Here is a 12,367-nt window from a genome sequence, read left to right as displayed (position 1 = left end):
CAGAAATAAGAGAGGAGGTTAAGGTGTTAGGGAGGTGAATGGAAGAGATAAGATTTTAGAGAAGTACGGAAGGTAGGGTAGGAGGGAGTAGAGTCGATGGGAAGAGGGAGGTGGTTCCCGTGGAAAGAGTGAGTAGTTGGAAAGAGCGGAAGCGGGAAGGGGCACAGGATGGCAGAGGAGGAGAAAGTATGAAAAGATCAGCACAGCGGAGGGTGCGAGAAAGGGTATAGAAAGTGAGAAGGGAGGGGCAAGACCATAGAGGGATTTGAAGACTAGACAGAGAAACTTGAATTTGAGTTGGGTTGAAATGAGAGCCAGTCTAGAGAGGTGAGAGAGGAGGATATGGAGTCATGAGGAGAGAGAAAGCTGAGCGAGCGGATGGCAGAGTGGTAGACAGATTTGAGTGGGGAGAGGTGAGAGGAGGGGAGTCCAAAGAAAAGAAAAAAGAGAGGAGCAGTAGAAACGTCTGGAGATGGTGAGGGAGGTGATTAAGTGTTTAGTTGTGTGAAAGGTTAGGGAGGGTCGAATTTTACGAATGTTGTAAAGGTGAAAGCGGCAAGATCTGGCAGTAAGAGACATGTGGTGATGTGATGGCATTCATACAGACCACCAATCAGCATATCCTGAAAGATAGAATTACTACTTTGAGAATTTGACCTACCTACTTGGGTGTCATACAAAGGTTAAAGGTGTAAGGAAAGGGTTGTGAAGGCACTGGAGTATCTTCTCATTGTAAAAATAATTCACAAATATGCAAAAAATGTGCAAGAAAACTATACAGTGATAGTTTAAAGTGATCTGCTGTACCAGTGAGGTTACTGATGATACCAAAAGTGATGTCATATGCTATAAGAAATATCCTCTCTGACGTCATCCGTGTGCTCCAGTTATGAATTATATAATTGATGAGGTCTTACTTGATATCATGTAATGACATGAGTCTGGTGAGAGTCCAGTCTCTCCAAGTCTCTGTTGGCATGCTCTGTCCTTGTTCCTTGCTCTGCCTGCTGGAAATTGCTTTGGCTCTGTTAAAGAAATGGTACTGTATCTGGAGCAGGGGGCGTTTAGCACAGGCACGTGAGTCTGGCAAAAGTCCAATCTCTTCCAGTCACCCGTGGGGCGTGACTGATGGCCGACTACCCCAAAACGCTTTTGTTTCCTTAGTTTTCATCTTGGAGCCTCAATCCGAATGAAGAGAGGAGATGCTGGCTTTGTCGTCTTCCCCCACGAGTGTGCATATGGGTCCTCAAGCGCATCAAAATCAGTGGTTACAAGGCAGCACGTTGGAAGAGATTGCAGGTGAGTCTGCCGAGCCTGTGGAGGGGAGTGCCTGTCCTAAAAAACGTACTAAAGCACATGCAGTGGGTCCTCCACATCCATGCATTGACAACAAACTTGATATTACTGATGCAGAACTGCTTGGAGCAGACAATGCTGTTGATGATGGGATTCTCACGTCTCTGCTTCAAAAACAGACAGATTAGAGTCTGCTCACATTCAAATTCCACCTCTGCTACTCTCACAAACGCTGACTCTAGCCTCGTCCACCATGGAATGGTAAGCATAACAGTCACTGTAGAGAACGAGTTGTAATTCTTGGGAAGACCCGAGCACTACAAGCAATCACAGATACACCCCTAATTAAGCCCTATGAAACAACCACAGAAGGGTAGGACATCCATGGTTCCTATCTCGCCTATCACATGGCTGTGGCAGCCGCCGTCCACTCCTACAAGTACTGCGCTCAAGTGCAACACACTGCTCAATATAGCAAATGAAAAATCTCTCGCAGTAGGGTTTGAAGAGTGCGATGAGCACATAATGATGAAAACAGGTGCGTTGGGACTGCTGTACTGCTTAACTTTGAAATCATTGAAACTACTGCAAAACATAAAGAGGAAACAGGACAGAACAGTGAATGTCTGGCATCAGCACACCACAACATATCCATTCAGAATGCATCGCCGACATTTAATGTCAGAACAGAACTGCTTAATGCTTGGGACGTCCATGGAGGAGTACACCATAACCTCAATCTACCATGTGGGGAAGCGTCTCACACTCATCAATCCCTTACGTGTAAAGCGTTTGAATCAGGAGCACAATCGTCTGGTTCACAGCTATTGCTCTCACACAATTGCCCTCCACCAAGTGATTCGAGCGATTCAACTGATGCAAGTGAGCATCACTATCGTTGCCATAATAAAATCAGAAAGGATAAGGCACAATTGCCAGTGGGCGCAGGCATACAAATTCATAACAATGTTATGGCGGCCTTAACTATCGCGTTGGCACCGTTCCTAAAGCTCTACGAGAGAATTAATGACAATATTAAAGACAATGCAACATTGCTTGCTATGATGCATTCAAAAATGCTTTACCTGGAGTGTTTACTACCAAAGTCCAAGCCAGACTTGACCATGAGGCAGAAACATCAGCGATGTGGCAAGCTCACCTATGCAACCTGGCTAGTGGCGACCAGACGGAAAAAATCCTCATGATAATAGTTCAAAGGGATGCCAACAAACGGTGCATCGAATCTAAACGAGAAAGAAGGGCCAGTCGTTGATGTAGAAAGCCTGGATCAACCACTTAGTAGGGCTAATAGAGATAAGTTGATTGAGGTAAAAAAAGGCACCCATGATACAAAAAGAACAAACCACAAATCTAAGCGGCCCAAGGTTGACCATATGGATATGCCAATTATGATTGAGCGCCTCCAGATCGATGAGTCTCCAACACTGAGAGAAGTAATAAATGCAACCAAAATAACTTCAAGAACCGAATTAGTGGAACTCAATGGTGCGTTGCAGAATGTAATAGAATTAACTGCAAGAAATACCACCTTTAATATCAGTGGACAACGAGACTCTTGTCAACAGGAGGATTAGGTGTTCTCAATATTCAGAAAACATCCTCAGTTCAGCACAACAGATCCCTTCTGCCCTGGTAAAGGCTTTTCTCTTGCAGCTGCAAAAAACAAACCAAAAAATGTTAAAAGTGGTACCAACCAAAATCAAATGACTCTCGTGCGTTCCTTAGGAACTTGACAAGGCCACCTTCCCACTCAAACCAGGGCGATACCAATCAACAAAATAGAAATACGCTGAGATCTAATGCATCTGAGCACTTCACTCAAGATAATATTGCATTAACAGTGCAATTCGAGTCCGCATTACCGTATGAACATCAAATCAAGTCCTGCATCACACATGCGGGTGAGGAAACCAAACTCGAGGACCTCGACCTTATAGAAAATCTGAGGCAATATTTAGAGGAAAAGAATGGTCCATATAACACTACACAAGGCACTTCACTTGAGCCACAGGTTAGAGCGTGGGAAATCACATCAAACACCTAGGTCACCAACATTCTTAACACTATCAGAAAAACAATGACACTTGCTAGCTAATGCATTCATTGGTCAACATCAACGTAAAGACAGTAGAACGGACAATTTGATCGACCTCAATCCAAGAGGGCCCAAAGAGAGGAAACAATTGATGGCTAAATCCCCAGACAGATCTCTGTGGTCATCTGCTGGTACTTATGCAATACTATAGAGAATTCAGCTAGAAAATATATTGACTCTCAGAAAAATAAATTGAACAAATGTGATGCATTTACTTCATTAATAAAAACAATATAATTTGGCATTTATATAGCGCTACGAACCCTCAGGTATCTGAGCGCTGCTTATTACTACCCACTCGGAAGGATGAAAGGCTGAGTTTGGCGCCGCTGAGATTCGAACCTGCATTAGCAGGCTCTGCACTGATGTCAAAGCCAGAGCTCTACTCGCTGTGCCACTTGCAATTTGAACCATTGTGTCAGATTCCACTGCAATTGTTGAATATGTATAGGAATCCAGAAGTGATTGGTTGATCCAACATGTGAAGTCTCAACTAACACAAAATACATTATTAGAGGTCAATTCAACATTTCTACCATTTGGATTTGAGCTGTGAGATCCTTTAGCATCAAATAATGCCCAGCAATACAATGAATGCAATTCATGAGCCAAGAAAATTGGAAATGTGTTTTCCTGCAATACACAAGGATTCAAACAACTGTTCAGTATTACAACATTGAACCTGAATTACCACACAATTGTTTGTTTACAGGAGACTTGGCTTCATACTCCACCAGTACTGGGTGAATATACAATACTCAAAAAACCTCGCAGAAAATGGTCGGCAAGGTAGACCATATGCTGGCCTAAATACCATGACTCCCTCTGTACAGGCTGTTAATCCAAATCCCTTTGTCCTGTGGACTGTTCATCAGCAGACACATTCTGGAGAAAATGATCCCACCCATACACTGCTGATAAATTTGTTCTGGAATCCGGAAATGATTTCTGAACTTAGGTTTTCACAAATTGTGTTCGACTTCATTGATGAGTCCTATATGATTTCAAGCAAACCTCATTTCTTAATCTATGGAGATCTGAATGTAAAATGTGTTGATTAAGACGGCAAACCGCTGAAAATAACATCTACAGACTCAATCATGTTGAGCACTATGAGTCGAATGGGGATGCGAGAAATGAGTCTATGAGACTGTTACATGCTGAATGGCCAGACAGTCAGTGATATACCAGGAAAAAAAAACCTGGTGAAGCAACAATCTGACCTCAACAATAGATTACACCTAGTCCTCTGAGAATGTTCCGCACAACATCGAATGGCTCGATATCTTGCAACAAAAAAGCACTGATCATGATTCCCGGGTTCTGACTTGGAAGATCATAGGTTCACACCCAGCAATCCATGAGCTGGGGAAAATTATCACAATCCAAGGGGGGAATTGCCTACAAATTACACTAAATGACATCTTGTTGATTACTACTCAGTATTTATAACTTTGTGACATTCACAAGTGGGGTCTATGTTATGCTCCTCTTCTCTCAAGCTATAAAGTAGTAAAAACAGGCTTCAAACAACTGTATATAAAACCCAGGTACCAGTTCAGCCTGGCAGTTGTTGAACAGCAGAAAAGTCCTCGAGCTGATCTAAAACAACGAAAGAAAACCCCTAAGATCTCCTTGAAAGACAAAATTTAAAACAGGAAACAGAGATACAAGAACTGGCTGATCAGCTTTAAATTGTTGCGTGATCAAGAGCAGGCTGAGATAATGCTGAAAGTGATATGCAACCCAAACTCAAAAAACACCTGGTCACTCACCAATCAGGTAACTTTTAATCAACAAGAACGTCAGAGTAGTGGGGTCTCAGAACAACTTTGGGTTGACCATTATTCTAAAGTTGGCAGAAAATAACACTAAACCATCAAAAACATCTCCTAAAACTTGGAGCTTCAGCATTGTCAATGACAACATTAGAAAGGGCAATTATGAAACTAAAGCATTCACCTGCGGCTGGCCCCGACAGGATAACTAACAGCATGCAAAATCAGCAGCGGAAAATTGGTCTATTTTCATCTCAGCATTATTTAACCACATCATAGCTGTTGGTGAGTTACCAGCTTCATGGATGACAGCCATCATCGTCCCAATATTCAAAAAAGGACAGAGCAGAACCATCAAATTACAGGCCACTGCATGTAATTGGCAAACTCTTTCCATCAAATATATAAAAACAGCTGATAAGGTGGGGTAATATGGCAGGTGTCTTCGACCCAAGACAAACAGGGCTTACGAAGGGTGTTGGCACCAATCTCAATCTCTTCTTCAATGCAATAAAATACAGTCGATCAAGTACAAATCCGCAGTGATGGCATCAGTCATGTGATTTGTAATGTCATCAGTGTTCTCATACAACGTGTAATTAGTGTTGTCATCAGTAATGTGATCTGTGATGTCATCATTGTGGTCATAGGCTGTGCAACAGGTTGTGAGAAGTTAAGGTTGCTTTAGCTGAATTTCAGGGGTTTTGTTAGATTAAGGTTTCACCTTAACATCCCTGTAATTAAAGTTGTTACTTTGAATTTCAAGGGTTTTATTATAATCTATTGCTCACCTTATCATCCCTGCAGCTAAAGTTTTTTCCTTGAATTTCAAAGGTTTTGTTACAAAGTATTGTTCACCTTAAAGTCCTTGCAACTAATGTTTTTTCCTTCAATTTTAAGGGTTTTCTTATCCCATAGATTTTAGAACCCTTCCAGACCACTAGCATGGTCTTCAACCATGGTCACTGGGCACGGCCTTTGGCCGTGTCTACTGTCAATTTTAAAATGCTACCAGACCACTATCAATAGTCTTCAGATTGCAGGAGTTTAGAACTCACAATGTTTTTAGGCAACGTGCAGTGAGATAAAATTATTTGCACACCCTTTTTGGCGCAACAGCCATTCCAGCACTGTTATTTTGGCACACAGGATGTTTGGACGTTGCTGACATTGCAGCCACATCTAAATGCTTTCATGCTCAATAAGATCACAGGACTGCACTGCAACAAAACTTGCCACCTCCCACTTCCATTGCTTTTCTTTTAATTAAATTAAATAGGTTAAATACAAATAAAGAATACAGCCATGAACCCTGGTCTACCAGAGTTTGAGGTCCAGTATTAAACCACTAAGCCACATGGGTTGCTGTTTCAATTTGAATACAGTTCATACTTAGCCTACCCTTAGGCCATGTTTCTCTACGTGTTCTTCTTGGGGGGGGCATACATTAGGCAACATGGGTTGGTGCTTTATGGGAACACATTTCATACTTAGCCTATAATGTAATATGTTCAACGATAAAAGGCTAGGTATGAAACTTGTGTACATTCAAATAATAAAGTCATTATAGCATAATGGCTAAATGCTGCATCTCAAACTCCTTATGCGCAGAGTTCTCTGATTCCAGCATAAATGTGATTTGGTTTATTTTTTTTTTCTGTTTCATAATGTTGCCCAAAGACAGTGTAGTCATTTTTTTAAAAATATATGTGTAGTCTAAGGGGGGATGTGCAAAACCCCAACCACAAGCAGCACGGAAACAGGGAAAACATGACCGGCTGCATCAATAACATATGCCCAGGTACTTTCTGCACCCATAGCGAAAATCAATAACTGGCACCCATGAATATTTGCACAGTACTGCTAAGCCATATCTAAATGCTCTCATGCTAAATAAGATCACATGACTGCACTGCAACAAACCTCTAAATAAGATCACATGACTGCACTGCAACAAACCTTGACTCCTCCTACTTGCGTTGCATTTCTTTTAATTAAATTAAATTAAATTAGTCAAATTAAAAAGAATCATACAGCCTTGAACGAAGGTATGCCAGAATTCGAAATCCAGCATTTAAGCAGTAGACCACAAAGGCTTGCTTCTTCAAATGGCATACATTTCATACTATATTGTATAATTTTAAATGTTCAATGATAAAAGGCTACGCATGAAACTTGTGAAAAATCAAACAATAACATCATTTTAGCATAATAGTTATGTGCTGAGTCTTGAGCCCTTAAATGCCAAGGTTCTCTAACAGTGTTCAGCATGGATGTGATTTTTTTAAAATTTAATGTAATTTTATCAAAACTGCGGATGCCGTGTTTTAGGAGATATTTAAAACTAAGAAAACATATCGCATTCAGGACAGTTGACTGTCTGCCACCCATGCAGTAACCGGGACCAACCATGCTTAGTTTCAAAGCAAGGAAGGATCCAGCACCCTTAAGCCATGTTTGTCTAAGTGTTCTTGTAAGGGGGGGGTGCTTGTATATTAGGCAAACTTGCCTCAGTGAGATTACTTCTTCCTCACTTTGAAGATAAGCAGGTTTCGTCCCAGTTACTGCAGGATTGGGAACCCCACTGTTGCTGTAAAATACCTGTTTTTTATTTTTTATTATTGACTGGGAGACTACAAATACCAGAATGTAATTCAGCAAAAGGCAAAAAATGTTCTCTGAGTGCAAAACCTTCAAGGACTGACAATAGCATCGTTGAACAAAAGTAAATAATTCAGATGCCCATTTGTCGCTCATCCATGGAGTAACCGGGACCGCCCTGAAAAGCAACCACAATCAGGGGGAAATAACTGCAACAGTGTCCAGGATTGCAAACTCTCTTGCCACATCGTGGGCAAATACTCATGACTTACTTGCCCTCTCATCATTTCCCCTCCTCACACCAATGACTGTCGTTCAACAATGCTCTGCTTTATAAAGCTAACTTCAAAAGTACACAAAGCATAGTGCCACTCAAATATATACATTCTTATAGAACTATGTTAGGCGAAAGTGTACAATTGTGGCATTATTACCCCCATCTTGACTGTGAGATTCCAAATACCAGAACGCATTTCAGCAAAAGGCAAACAAAGTATTCCTGAGTGCAAAACCTTCAAGGACTGACAGTAGCATGGATTAAAAAACAAATAATGCAGATGCTGTGTGTTATGAGATATTTAAAACTTTGAGAACTCACATGTTTTAAGGCAATGCACAGTGAGGTTAAATTATTTGTCACGGAGCACACACTTTAGTTAAGCAGCATTCTCCAAGCAGTACACCCCTTTTCAACACCTTCATTTTGGCGCAGCCAGATTTGTCATGGATATTCCACCACAGCACCCATTTCGGCACACCTTTTCGGCACGAAAGCCATTCTGGCGCTGTTATTTTGGCGCAAGGGATGTTTGGACGTGGCTGACTTTACATCCACGTCTAAATGTTCTTATGCTAAATAAGATCACATGACTGCACTGCAACAAACCTTGCCACCTCCCATTTGCGTTGTTTTTCTTTAAATAAATTAAATTAGTTCAATTAAAAAAACATAAAGCCTTGAACGCTGACCTGCTTTTACACCACTAAGCCACTTAATGTTGCATACATGCATTTCATACTTAGCCTACCCTCAGGTCATGTATCTCTAAGTGTTCTTCTAAGGGAAAAGCCATATATTAAGCAAAATGCACTTAGTGGGCTGACCCCTTTCTCACTTTGAAACTAAGCAGGATTCCTCCCAGTTACTGCAGGGATGGGAAACTCACTGTTGCTATAAAAATACCTTTTTTTATTATTGACTGGGAGAATATAAACACCAGAATGCAATTCAGCAAAAGGCAAAAAATTGTCTCTGAGTGCAAAACCTTCAAGGACTGACAGTCGCACTTTTTAAAAATGAAAATAATTTAGATGCCCTTTTGGTCACCCATCCATACAGTAACTGGGACTGTCTCGGATTAACTTCAAAGCGGGTCTGACCTGGCTTAGCTTCAAAGCAAGAACATTACCAACCCATTCCTCTAAGTTGTCTCGTAAGTTTGGCTGATTTATCAAACAACATGTCCTGAGGATGCTGGCACGTTCCTCACTTTGAAACTAAGCAGAGTCTGTCTTGGTTACTGCATGAACGGGAGACCAATGGACAGTGATTTTTTCACCCCCGACCTAGTTCTTTGTAACCTTGGATATATCAGCAAAAAATGCTTCTGCATGCTCTGTGCCAGCTCTCCCAGAAGGCCTCCTCACATCCCCTGCCCTCTTCCCCTTTACCCCAAGCACATGCTGCTTCTGAACGTAGTTTGTATTAGATGGTGGCTTTAGTCTACAGAAAGGTTTGTGTTGCAAACTTGGTCCCTGGACCCTCACAAATTTCACTCAGTGCTTTCTAGCCATCCCCCACCTCTACCCTGATGTCATTTGTGCGTTTTTTGACCTGCAAATACCGTTTTACTGTGTTTCATTTTTCCACTAACCTTGGTTATAGCCTTGACTATCTTGCATCGAGAGAAAAACAAGATTCTGAAAAACATGATCCTGCCATGTACCATGGGAGATATAACTCATAATTGTGGAGAAGGGGGCACCCCTTTCTCCATCAAATTTGAAAATAACCACAGCATGGAATAACCCCAAACCACACATGTGTTCGAGTCAATGCTTTGTGCCCAAGATGTTTCAGACCTGGTCTAAATCCTGTCAGCGGTTTGGGCTGTGCGCTTTGGCAAAAATGTACCTTAATTTGTCTAAGGGAAAATGAATGGGAAGTAGGCCGCACTTTTGGAAAAAAAGATTTTTTGTTGATGCTTAATAACTTTTTTATTTTTCAACAAATCTATATGAAACTTTGCAATATGGGAGCGGGGGTCCGCAGACTTTTAATCAATTTCAAAATTTTGGCCAAATCCGTTACTCAAATCAAAGTTATTGGCACTAGAATTTTGAGGGGTTCCTATGTGTTTCCGACTCACCTTAACTATAGGGTGGCAATGATATATTTTTATATATATATATATATATTACCGTGGCTGTGTAGTTATGGTTAAGTTGCTGTTTCCATAGGAAGTGCACTTTTTGGGCAGCTTATAACTCCGCTCTCCCTGGACAAATCCTCAACAAACTTTGTATATGGGCCACTCTGAATTTTTTTGCAAAGTTTGGTGATGTTTGGTCCAGGGGGGGAAAAGTTATAGGGGGGTCCCAAAACGTCTTTTTTTCTCATAGACTGAATGGGGGAAAAACTTTACGCTCACCTACAGGCCAAACCGCTGGATGGATTTTCACCAAAGGGCAGGGGCAGGAGCTTGGTCCCAAAAGCATGCTTTTGTAAATTTTGTGACAATCCGTCCATTAGTTTCCTTTAAAATGACCAAAAAGTATGTCTTAAAAAATGTGTGATATCTATGTCCGCTCCGCGGTCACACATCCCTGTTCGCTCCGCGGACAAGAAATTGATTGGATAATCCGTAGCGTCATGTCCGCGGACATGTGACGCGTTCATTGATTGGTTGTGGAACAGCGTGAAGTGCGTCAGATTCTTTCGCTGCGCCCACCCTTTTTTGTTCATGTTTTGGTGTACGCGGACATCGCCGGTAACACATATAAAATAAGACACCATTGCACTTCTTTCACTTATGAAATACTGTTTCAGAAGGTGAGCGTTAATGAGGCTGGAATAAGATGTGGCAGCAGGAAGTCAAAAAGTGGTGTTTTATTGTCACCAAAGTCATACAGTAAATTGGAAGTTGATGCTCAATATACGGCGAAGAATTACTGCATCCATGTTACAATGTATTTAGAATAGTGCACTCATACTGGCGTCCTACAGTTTGAAATCTGAGGCAGCCACCTGCAGTGTTTGATGGAAACAGCGGTTCTGCACGTGTATGGGTGTAGCGATTCTCATGAATGGATTCTCATATGTTGTTGCAAAGTGAGAATGTATTTGCGTTCTGAGTGAAGGTCACTTGGCTTCCTTTTTTGGTTGCGAGCTCAGTAGGCCCCCGCATTCCACTAAACCCATAAGGGTCAATTGTTTTTTGACGTTGAGCAAAAGGGAAAATTAATCAACAATGGAGGGAGTGAAAGTTTGCAAAACAATACCATTTGATAAGGTTCTGTTTTAAAAACGTTTGTAAGGCACATGAAATATCAGTTCACGCAGAATCTTTGGTGCAAATACATTGCTGTCTGACTTTATCCAAAACCAATGGAGGCGGTAAATATCATGTAAGTTTAATTTTGATCACTCTACACCGGACCAAGTTTAAATTTGCTATTCCCAGAACAATAATTTTGACAATATAACTGAAGTATTATGTTTCTGTGCAGTTGTCATTTTTTCCCCTTACGAAGAGTGCAGATTCTCCGTGTTTGCAGGCTATTAGTAGACTTACCCTTGTTCAATGCTACTATTTCTTCTTTAAAATGTCATGTTTGACCACATTGCTTTGTGTATCAATTTACACGTTCTTTTGGTCTTTTTTTAAATCACGACATGTAATGTTTTGTTACTTGAATATTAATTTTGGCTTTGTAACTGAAGTAACATCTTTCTGTGTAGGTGTCATTTTTTATGGAGGGTGCAGATTCTCGGCATTTGTAGCCTGTCACTAGATTTACCCATGATCAACGCTAATATTTCCTTAAAATGTCATGTATGGCCACTTTGATTTGTGTATTAGTTTCCACGTTCTTTTTTTATGTTTTGAAATTGTTTACTGAAGGCTGGGTATTGATACGTACTTTCTCTTAGGTTTTCCAACCAGCTACATCCTGCCTCACTGTGCGTGCCATGGATTCAAGATGCCGAGTGATGGCTTCTTTGGACTCCAGATGCAACTGATCGTGACCGGCTGCCTGTCCGTCACAATTTTGTGGGATGATTGTGCCAGCCCCCTTTGTCCATACGCTGAAGTGGCCATTAGTAGTAACATAACATCTTTTATGGTGGTGTAGGCCAAAGGTCAGGGCGACGTCTTGGAAATCACTGTGCGAACAAAGCAGATGCTTTATCGAAAATGTATACTTTGTGTATGGGAAAAGAACAACATGTGCCTCACCGTTAACATTTTTGATGACGCACATAGAAACAATGTTACAATTTGATTGTAAATGGGAATAGTCCAATGGTCTCGGACAGTTTCGTGTGAAATAAAAGTACTTTACATATTCTAAA

This window comes from Ambystoma mexicanum, chromosome 10 (genome assembly GCF_040938575.1).
Source record: "Ambystoma mexicanum isolate Mex_15411 chromosome 10, UKY_AmexF1_1, whole genome shotgun sequence".
Lineage (NCBI taxonomy): Eukaryota > Metazoa > Chordata > Amphibia > Caudata > Ambystomatidae > Ambystoma > Ambystoma mexicanum.
This window is presented reverse-complemented; position numbering follows the sequence as displayed.